Here is a 12,253-nt window from a genome sequence, read left to right on the forward strand (position 1 = left end):
TAGCTCCCTTAGAAACTCAGAATGAGATCAAAATCTGCCTGCCTTTATTCATAACCAAAAATCTGATGTCATGCCAAAACTGGCTTACAAAAAGAACCAACACCGAGCTGTAGCTCGTACTTTGAAATTACAATAGTAATGCAAAAGTTCAAAAAGCTCCTATCAAAGGCTACGACCTCAATATTTATGCAAAATGATAATCCAACAGGTTTCCTTGATTTGTGGAGCTCGGCTGTCCAACTGAAGGTTAAACTGTTGATCCTGTAGAATAGTTGTAACTGTTGTTCCTGTAGAACGGTTGGCTGCCTCTAAGCTCGGTGGGGAGATTGGTTGGAGCTCAGAGCTATGGTGGGAATCATGAGGAAGGTCCCCAAGACTGTGGACATCCTCTCCTAAAAACCAGCAGTGCCACCTTACTGTCTCCTTGTCTCCTTTTTCGTGGTCTTTGCTCCCTTTTAATGCCAAAAACCTGAAATCATCATGTATTAGTCACGTAGATAGAATGCCTACCCTTCTTCCTACAAACAACACGAATAAACCAAGAAATGAATGCATCAGCAATAAAAGATGAATGGTTGAACAAGGTAAGTAGGCCAATATGAGCCCAAATTGTACCAAAAATTGGGGCTCATCAATCAGAAGAAGGAACAAGAGGAAAAGCAGAAGAGAGAGCAGGAAGAAAAGCAGAGAAAAGAAAAAGAAGAGAAGCAGAAGAGAGCGCAGGAGGAAAAACAGAGAAGAGAACAGGAGGAAAAGTAGAAGAGAGAGCAGGAGGAAAGGCAAAAGAAAGAGCAAGAGGAGAAGCAGAAGAAAGAGCAAGAAAAAGTGCGGAAGGAGTCCCAAGCTGAAAAGCAAAAACAAACCACCATTGATGTCAATATAGATACTCATATTGACCCTAAATTGCTCCAGGAATGGAAGCAATTTGATTCCATCATCAGTGGGTTGGAATGTTCAAAGGACACAGATACTTCCAAGACAACGGATACACAGGACATCACTTCATCACAGGTTCTGAGTGGAACCAGCGACCCACCCATTTCTAAAGAGGTTGAGATAATACCAAAGGACCCCTCCGACCAAATCATTTTGCAGATAGAAGATATTCCTCCCCTAGATGTCTTCTACGGCCCAAGGCATAAAGCAGTGATTAAACGACAAAGGAAAAGAAGAAGGATTGATCAACCTTCCCTTTTCCCAGAGCAAACTGTTACGGGCAATGTGGTTTGGAAGGAGGAATTTGACCCCTCCGATGACCTAACAAAACTGTCACAGTATGCGGGAGCCTATTCGGTAGTGACAATTGATAAGGCATCAGAGGTAAGTCTTCTCCTGAAAACCAAGGATCAAGAGATTTTCTCATTACAGGCGCAGTTAGCTGAGACAAAGGAGAAGGCGGAGCAGGCAGAGCAGCAATTGTTGACGCAACAACAATTAAACAGTCAACTAACTCGACAATTGCAAGCAGAAAAGCAAAGGATCGACCAAAGCGCGATCCAGAAACAGAAAGAATTATCAGAGGCATTGACACAATTAAAGGCAGCAAATGAGCAAATGATGAAAGCAAAAGATGAGCAAATTGCTCAATTGTCATCACAGCTCGAAAAAATAAAGGGCATTCCACAAGTGGCTGAATTTAGAGCAGAAGCATTGCAAATAAACACTGCATTAATATCCCAAATTAAGCTTCTATGTCAACAAATCGCCCAGGCAGAGCCATTGTGTGAATTAACGGCATCCATAAATAAGCAAGTAGAGAAGGCCATAACTGAATTGGATCAAGCCGAAGAAACCATAGCTGCATTTCTTGACTGGCAAGATTCTGATCAAGGACAAGCGGCGAATTTGCCCAGGATCCTAGAACCACATAAAGATATACTCTTCACAGAATGGCAATCCCAGTTAATGAAAGCAGAGAGGGCGGCTTCAAGATGTAAATCAACTTCCAACAATCTAGTTGAACTAGTTAATAATACTCTCTACTTATCAAATATGATTTCCCAGTGTACACTAGGAAAGTTGACAACTTTGAAAAAATTGGAGCAATCATGTTATCCAGATCTAGAAGAAAAAGGGAGATTAATCGCTGGGATTAACAGTTAAACCTGGGATACATATTGGTTCTTCCTGGTAAAGCCGCATTCACAGAGAGCCGCCCTTAAGTGCCTAACAGATGCAATCGGGTATATTATTCCCGATATTCAAGATGCCACCTATGCCGCCCAGCTCAGCTCGCGCCTCAACAAACCACCTGAAGTAGAGCCAATGCTTGCGATAAGTCAGCTCAGATTTAAAGGCAAGCAGCCTACTTGATGAATCATGCCGCCGACTACCAGATCGCTGAAGAAAAATAGGATCAAGATTTATTGATACCAATTAAGTAGGATTTCTGTTTTATAGATAGATAGATTAATTAAGTATTTATAGACCCTTTCATTGTTTTGGAAAGGGTCGTAAAGTTTTGTACCAGACTTAAAGACTGAAGTTTGCACTATTGTGCTTCAGTCAATATTCTTTTATGAAACTGGACCAGTTGTTCTTAATTCGACAAGGAAGCTTTTTATGCAATTGTGCACTATTGTCTTTGTTGAGAATGTTTCTGCGTTGAAGGAAGAATTACAAGTAGCGATTGATATTGGGAGTGTCAAGCAGCTCATATGGTATTTCTATCTATGTCTGAATTCATTCCTTTCATATGAATTGTTATGTGATTATCCTTGCTATTATTGATTATATGCATGCGCTGTAACAGCAGATCTACATTCCTTCCACTATTGGATGTTTTATGATGTGCATTTCTTTTAATCATGTATATGTCAATGATATAAATGATAAGTGTGGTAATATCGCTTTAATCGCTTTGCTTAACTATTTAAGCATAGTAATCATGAATGAAATAATGTCCATGTCTGTTAAATGGAGTCATCTATATGCCTGTTTATAGACACAGACCATCAAGCGCTGCACTTTAAAGTTCAATAAGTTCCCGGGATAGGTCATAGTTATTGTATTCTTGTTAATAGATTTAGTTATTCGCCCATCACTAGCTTAGTTAATAAATCATACATTCATCCCGTTTATCCACTTTTGGGAAACTGGTCCCATTATCCCCAGTCGGAGCCACTATTCCAAACGGAAAAGGAGCTGTACTAAGGTCCAGACCGGGTGATTATCCCCAATGTTGTTGCAGCGATTTTCGAGGCATCAACATTTTTGGCGCTAGAAGGAGGGCCTGACTGTGAATGGCACATAAACCAAAATCTATAAGCCATTCTAAGAGTAATTCTCCCTCCGAATCCCCTCGAACTTCTCATTCGCATGCTGGTTCTCCAGTATCCAAACAAGAAGAAGAGGAATCAACTACCACTGCTCAAACCCATCATACTCCAGAACATTTAAGTCTTGAATCACCTGAAGTCCAGTCTCTTATCCACAAACTTTAGAGCTTCTCGATTTCACCACAGAAATCTGAGGTATCACAAAGCAGTGCGACTTCGCAGTTCAATTTACCTCACCCTCTCACCAGACTTCAGAGTGAAAAACTCGGTATTGAACCCACTGAGTTCCCTTCACCCAAAAGGAAAAAGGCGAAGAAAAATACTGAAGGATCTGACAGTGAAGAGCCTTCATCCACATCCTCCATTGCATCTTCTCCTCTGCAAAGTCAACCATCCACTCCCCCATTACATATTGTTGTTCACCAGGGATTAGGAGCTTCAGCATCCCAACCTACTCACTCCTCAACATTATTTCCTTCCCAGACATCTAGAGTTCCAACAGTAGTACCAACCACTACTGCTATTATAATGGCAGATCCATGGACCAGACCTGGTGCAGTCAATATGCCTACACCATTGCATCCATTACCAGATGCTCCTGAAAAATGGCTACCCAAGTTTAATCCAGATGATGGGACCCAGGCTGAGGAACACATTAATAATTTCATGTTGGCAGTCAACCTGAAAGGGGTAACAGAACAAGATGTTGTTGTTAGACTTTTTCCTTACAACTTGCAAGGATCAGCAGGATCCTGGTATTTTTCTTTACCCTCTGGTTCCATTACCAGTTGGAACACTTGCCAAGAGAAGTTTCTTACCAAATATGGAGATGATAGGTATTTGGCCACCCTAATAAACGATCTCTCCAATCTGAGAATAGAGCATAGGGAACCAATTAAGGAATTTAATGCCCGCTTCAATAAAATCCTGAATAAAATCTCTACAGCCTCCAAACCAAGTGAACAAATTCAAAGCGAATGGTATATCACCGCCCTACCTGCCAATATAGCCATTTTTGTAGACAGGGCTGGGAAACCTACCTTAGCTGAAAACATGAGAGAAGCACTTGCTGTGGAAAAACGCATCAATGCTCTAGAGAAGAACGCTGCTCTGGAAGACAGAAAAGCCAAAAAAGTCTCTTTTAAAGATGACTCAAGAAAGAAAACCCCAAAAGACCCATATGACATGGAAGGTTTGCAAAAGGTCCTAAAAACTTTATCAAATGAAATGGTTGAAATAAAGAAACAGGTAGTCGAAACCTCAACCAAGAGACCTTTTAGGACTTATAAGAGAAATGAATCAAAGCCACCAAATGTCATATCTAATGCTGATTCAAAGCAAGAAGAAGAAGAGGAAGAGGAAAAAATCTCACCAACTGATGATGAAGAAGAAGTAGTGGAATGTCATTGAATGTGGGATTTTATACTCCCCAACTCCGATACCGATAATGAAGAAGAAGCATTCCCGGTCACTACTAGAAGCAAAAGTACTTCTGAACCTGTTCAGGTAACGTCAAAGAAAAGGAGTGCAGGTGCCGCTACAACCAAAGAAAAAATACCTGCAAAGAAATCACCTGTAGCAGTTCCCCAAAACCAGCCTTCAACTTCTAATACTCCTTCAACATCTAAAACATTAGTGGTATCCGATTCAATGGAGTACAACATTGTTGATGACATGAAGAAAACTAAAGCAAACATTACTATGTTTGAACTTAGTAAATTAAAGCATCAGCAGAAATTACTTCTTAAAGAATTGAATGTTGTTCCTTCTACACCTCTTCCCAGTGCTAAAGCTGCTAATGATTCAGGCCAACCTCCCCCCGGTATGGTTGAAGCTACCGATTCAGTTCTGATTGGAGATAGATCAAATTCTCATACTCCACCCTTCCTTCTAACCTATGAGATCTATAACAGAAACCTGCACAACTGTTTGATTGACTCTGGGGCATCTTCTAACATAATGCCAGCTTCAGTTTGTTCTAAACTGAACATTGAACCCCAGAAGTCTGCTATCCATATTGTACAGTTGGACAGGACCAAAGTGCAGGTTGTGGGAGAAATTAATTCCGTAACTATCAGGTTGTCTGCTGATCCCAGAGTAGTACAAAGGATTGACATCCTAATAGCTGATATACCTGAATTTTACGGTTTAATTTTGAGTAGGGATTGGTCTGAGAAATTGCATTGGTATATTTCCACTGATTGGTCACATATGTGTCTTCCCTACAGGGGTAAGCCAAATCAAAAAAGGATCGATCGGGAAAAACATATGACCCATACAGTTACAGAATTCGAACAAGAAAACCAGCCGGTAGCGTTCAACAACAACATTTTGGGGAATTATTCATCAGAGTCATTCTTTGGCAACTTCGTTGCCCAACCCTCTCCGTTCTCAGTAGACCATTCTACATCTCAGATCGAAAATTTTTCACAAACAGATCGGTCGAGATGTTTCAATGATGCTGAGAAAACTGTAAATACAATTGTTAATACTTCTTTATTTTGGTCTTTATATTTCGATGGGTCCAAGTCTAGTGAGGGCTCAGGAGCAGGATGCATTTTGATTAGTCCACAAGGAGAAAAGACAATGTTGTCCTGTAGGCTAGAATTTGAATGCACTAACAATACAGCTGAATATGAAGCCTTAGTCTAGGGACTATATAAAGCAATCGGCCTTAAAGTGCAATATCTAAACGTATTCGGCGATTCTGAAATTATTGTTAAACAGGTGAGGAATGCAATCCATTGTCTTTCAAATCACCTCAAGCATTATCAATCGCTAGTACAAGAACTTACCTCGCACTTTTCTGCATTCAACATTTCCTCCATCCCTAGGTATCAAAACTCGGCAGCTGATCTCCTAGCCAATGTAGCTTCCAAGCTCCTACCTTCTGAAGACTACAGCCCAGATAGATTTTCCGTAGAATTGCTTTTTAGGCCCTCAATTCCTGACAATGTCACTAATTGGAGAGTATTCAACCATGATGAGGATATTTTACAATTTTTAACTTCTGAAAAGTCCTATGATAATCAAATTATTGAGGAAAATGAGCATGACTCTCAAATGAGAGAAACACCTCAGGAAAATTCAATTCCTAAGCCTGTGGTAAAGCTAGAGGATCTTTATGATATTAAAGACAGGTTTAAACCTGTAACTAATGCAAAGCTCCAAAGCTCTACCCTAAGGTTTGAATTGATAAATCTAGGTACTGAGCAAGCTCCTCAAAATATTAATTTAGGATTAGGACTTTCCTTGGAAGAGAAAGAAGCATTCATTAAACTGTTAAGGAAAAATAAACAGGTTTTTGCTTGGAAATATGATGATTTGAAGACTTATGATACATCCATTATCCAGCATACCATTCCAGTGCTTCCCAATCAGAAACCAATTCAAAAGAAGTTAAGGAAAATACATCCAAACTTAGAGAGCCAGATAAAATCAGAACTTAACAAACTCTTGAAAGCCAAGATTATTTTTCCTGTCCGACACTCAAACTGGGTCTCTAATATGGTGCCAGTCAGAAAGAAAAATGGCGACATTCGAATTTGTATTGATTTCAGAAATTTGAACAAAGCGAGCTTGAAAGACAATTTCCCATTACCTACTATGGAGCAAATACTTCAATCAGTAGCAAGCTCTGAATTGATGTCCTTTCTAGATGGTTTCTCAGGATATAACCAAGTCCTGGTTCATCCTGATGACCAGCTTAAAACCACATTCAGAACAAAATGGGGAACATATGCATATCAGAAAATGCCTTTCAGACTTATAAATGCAGGAGCGACATTCCAAAGAGCTATGGATATAGCTTTTAAAGGGTTGATTAATAGAACAATAGTCGTCTATCTGGACGATATCACTGTATTCTCTAAGGAGAGGTACAATCATTTGCATGATCTAAATCAAATTTTTCAACGTTGCAAAAGATATGGTATTTCTCTTAACCCTAAAAAGTCTTTCTTTGCTCTTGATCAAGGGAGGCTCTTGGGTTTTATTGTGTCCAAAGATGGCATTTATATTGATCCTGATCGGATCAAAGAAATCTCTGAAATCCCTTTCCCACACAATAAAAAATCAATGCAGTCATTTTTAGGCCAGATCAATTTTGTTAAAAGATTTGTTCCAGATTTTTCTCAAATTATTTTGCCACTTCAAACAATGATTAAGAAAAATTCAGTCTTTAAGTGGGGATCAGCAGAAAAAGAAGCTTTTGATCTAATCAAGCAATCAATAATCAATGCCCCAGCCTTAAATACTCCAAATTTTTCTAATCATTTTACATTGTATACCATCGCATCCAACTTGTCTTATGCTGCAGTACTCACGCAACTAAATGATCACAATCTGGAAGCACCCATTTCATTTTTTAGCTCAAATCTTCAGGGTGTTGAATTGAATTACTCCGAAGTAGAAAATCAAGCCTTTGATGTATTTAAAGCAGTCAAACATTATAGACCCTTCCTTTTGAAAACCCACACAAAAGTTATAGTTCCTTTCCCTGCAGTTAGGCAACTATTAATCCAAAAAGAACTGGGTGAAAAAAGGGCAAATTGGGTCACAGCGCTTCAAGAATACGACTTAGAAATTAAGCCAACAAAGATTGTTAGGGGCCAAGGTTTTTGCAGGATATTGGCAGGAGCATCCAACATTCCAGAATCAAGTGATACAGATCAAACTAAAGAAATCAACCAGATAAGTGTTACTGATTCTGAATCTCAATATGCAGATTTAATCTTTTATTTAAAGAATGGTTATGCACCTCCAAACCTGTCTTACAAAAACAAAAGGGCCATTAGGTTAAAAGCAAAGAATTTCACAATTATTGATGATGTGCTTTTTAAGCAAAATTATGATTCTATTTTATTAAGATGCCTTGAGAAACCTGAAGCACAAAAGGTTTTGCAGGAGTTACATGATGGACCAGCAGGAGGACATTTTGGAGCTGACACAACAGCTCACAAAATTATTCATGCTGGATATTATTGGCCCACTCTGTTTAGAGATGCCCACGAGTATGTAAGGAAATGCCTCAATTGTCAAACTTCTAGTGGAAGACAACGCAAATCAGCTTTCCCTCTGCAACCAGTCAACATTGAACAACCATTTGAGCAATGGGGATTGGACATCATTGGGGAAATTACTCCACCATCTTCCAAACAGCATAAGTATATCCTTACTGCTACCGATTATTTTACTAAGTGGGTGGAGGCAATTCCTTTGAAGACAACAAATTCTGAAGCAACCATTGAATTCATAGATCAATTCATCATTACCAGGTTTGGTGTCCCAAATGCTCTTGTTTTTGATAATGCATCTTATTTCTCAGGCAATGCTATGTTTGATTTCGCTATTAAAAGAGGATTTAAATTGAAATATTCTGCTAATTACTATCCCCAGGGTAATGGTTTAGCAGAGTCTACTAATAAGAATCTGATCAAGATCATTAAGCGAACTATCGAACAGAATCATAAAAACTGGCACAAATCCTTAATGTTTGCATTATGGGATGATATGATAACACAGAAAGCTTCTATAGGATCTTCTCCGTTTAATCTTGTGTATGGAAAAGAAGCAGTACTACCCACAAATCTTGTTCTTCCTTCTTTAGCCCTAGTACAGTTCATTGAGGAAACTCCTTCTTCTGCTATTCAGCTTAGATATGATCAAATTCTAAAATTAGAAGAGGAAAGAGAAAAAGCCAGGGTTACTCATGCCAAACATCAGCAAATCATCAAAGCAGCTTTTGATTCAGTCTCATCCGGTTCAAAACAATTCCAAGCCGGTGATTTAGTTCTGAAATGGGACAAAGCCCATGAAGACAAGGGAAAACACACCAAGTTCCAAAAGGTGTGGCTTGGACCATTTCAGATCTGTGAGAAGATAGGCCATTCAACCTTCATGTTGCAAGATTTATCAGGTTTGAGAGATTCTCTCCCTGTTAATGGCCTTATCTTGAAGAAATTCTTTAATTGAGGAGGTAACCCCTTCTCCTTTTAGCTTTGTAGAGTTTTGTAGTTTGTAGGATTTTTAGAAAATAATGTTGTAAGGTATCTTCTATTGACCTTTGTTGTGTTTGAAAACTTAATCCACAGAAGTAGTATGGATATTTGCTTTTAAAATATTAGAAGTCTTAACCAAAAGGGATAATTTCTAGGAAACTAGGTATCATTGTATTCTGAGACCACACTTCAAGTTTTGTGAACAACTCTCAAAGTTTAGAAGTATTGTAAATCATTTTCTGTTTTCAAATTGGTCTCAAAAGGTTATCAATATCAAGATAGAAGCTAATCCAATTTCAGCATCTTCAACTCTTACCCTGTCATCCATTTACTCTTAAGGAGAAGATTGTTCATCCCATTCACTAAAGTTTATGATTACTTAGAGTGTAATTCTAAAATATTTGATATAAAAGATAAGAGGTCTTATTATAAGCCTGCTTACCATGATCATCGGGAAAATAGTTTAACCGACATTACCAATACTACATACCATAACAGGGTAATGGCTTAAAATTATAAGACAAGGGGTCTCATCACGAGCCGGCTTGTTCGGTTAGATTACTACCAGTGAATGGCATTGTCAATAGCTGGCCACCAAACCAGGACAATGGCTTTTTATCTTATCAATAACAGAAAAAGGAAATGAAATACAAAATATGAAAACATGTTTTGAATTCATTCTGTTAATCACACTCTTAATTGGATGGGACAATGGACAATAACATGGTTAAAAGGTATCCCTGTCGAAACTATGAATGTTTGCTGGCAGCAGAGGCTCTACCTATGACAGATGAGTTCACTATAAAAGCTGATTTGGAAAGGTTTTCTGTTTTATCATTATAAACCAATAAAGGCCTATTTAAATCTTAGAATGTATCTATTTTCTTAAAAAAGAAAGGAAGTTAGCAAAATAGTTTCATTTCATTCGGAATGCATATATACCCAGTTATATTAGAATTTTCCCTTTTGATTAGAACTCTATTTTGAAAAAGTTTAAAGTATTACTATACTTTTCAGAGATAACTGTTTCTTCCAGCGAATCACCAATTGTTGTGCTCTACAACAACCCCCCATTTCTTATCATTTTATTCACAAAATTATCATATGAAATGGGTCCCTTTAGAGTTTGATTGGTATCAATATTGTATTATTTAAAAAGGTCCGAAAACCAAAGGAAAATATTATATAAAACCTTTTTGAAAAACCCATTTTGATCAAATAAATCAATTCTTAATCATTGCGATAAAGCGATCGCAAGATCGCATATCGCAATGACATAAGGAGCATATGTAAATAACACATTGGTTCCCGCCGATGCGATATCGCTATCGGCGATCGGCAATACTCTATGCACATTTTAAAGAGCGCCCCCAGGTCATACCCCCGATGCGATGCGATATCGCAATCGGCAATCGGCGATACACTATCTATGCATGTTGTAATGCCCATTCACCCCGATGCGATGCGATTTCGCTATCGGCGATCGGTGGTGTGCTATCCATATGTTTATATAATCCCAATTCTCCCGATGCGATGTGATATCGCTATCGGCGATCGGGGTTTCAAAATTGTCAACATAAGGTTTAAATGTTCCCGACGCCCGCTTATGATATAGCGCGGATCTCAAAAAGAAAGCCATTAAAGTGGAGGGATATATTGATCAATTCATATTTAAAGCTTGATCTGTCGAACAATGATTCACCTGCGCAAAACCACCAAAACATCTCTAAGCACGCTTAAAGGAATCATTCGGCCAGTTAATGGTATAATGGGCATTTAAGGATTGGCAGGTTTTAAACGGCCATTTAATATAATTGTAAGATCTTCCCATGGATCGTATCTGCGGCCATTTTTTAGAGTTAATCTCTTAGCACGCTTTGATCGAAATATCTTTCCCATATTGGATTTTCATTGTCATCTCTCTGTGTTACGTGTATTTTCGCCTCTGTGCAGAATTCATCCAAAGGAGAAAGCTCAGGCAAAATGGGGAAGAAATCCAAGAAGACCACAGGCACTTCCGCTGCGCCAGCTGCAGGACAAGCTGCCACTGACAAAAAGAAGGGATTGATATCTGATACTACATGTTTGGGTCTCGTCAGAACTACTTGGCAAGGCACCTACAACCTGATTGAAGCCGAAGAACCAGAAGCAACAACAGTACAAGCCACTGTGGATTTAACTCGGAAATCTGAGGGTACTCTTAAGGACTTAGCTGACTCCTTCCTTCACCGGATAGCAGCTAGGGAACAAATTCTCCCATACACAGACGTAGTGCGGTGGGCAATTGAAGAAATCCCAATCCTGGATAGAACCTTCAGCACCAGAGACGGGAGAATTTTCGGGTCATTCAGGGCGGATGATCTAAGGCAAATGTATCATTTGCCTGAGCCAGAGAAGATATATAATAAGGCGTTCCTGGAGAAATTCGCAAACGAAAATGAAGTTGAATCCGAACCCATCCGGGATTGGAGACAAAATCTGGCAAAGCACAAACATTAGTCGTCTGGTAAGTACACAGTTGATTCCCTAGCTTCTCCTTATTGCTATGCTGGAATAATGATGTGTAGATTGTGGGGATTGCATGACTCTGCTAATTTTACCATTGAAATGGTTCCCCTAATGGAAGCAGCATGCAATAGTGTAATTATGGATTGGGCCACTATTCTCTCAGATAAGCTAGCCTCATCTCTTCTTGAATTTAGGAGTAAGACCCGCGTTTCTGAAAGGATAATTCCCCCATTCTATTACAGTGCCTATATCTTAGATACCTTGTGTTTTAATTCTGAATTTCCTGTGCTCGGCTGGAGGTGGAAGCCACAAGACCCCATGCCTATTCACATATACCATCAGAAATTATGGAAGTCCTCCTATAAGCACCATTTGTACCAAGTCTGCAATGGTTTTATGTTACCTATTCATTATTCTATTTTTGATAAACCTGCTCCCAAGATTTCTTATCAAGCTGGAATTGACTTA

Source organism: Pinus tabuliformis, chromosome 3_2 (genome assembly GCF_031772625.1).
Source record: "Pinus tabuliformis cultivar Carrire ecotype Pingquan chromosome 3_2, CPIR1, whole genome shotgun sequence".
NCBI lineage: Eukaryota > Viridiplantae > Streptophyta > Pinopsida > Pinales > Pinaceae > Pinus > Pinus tabuliformis.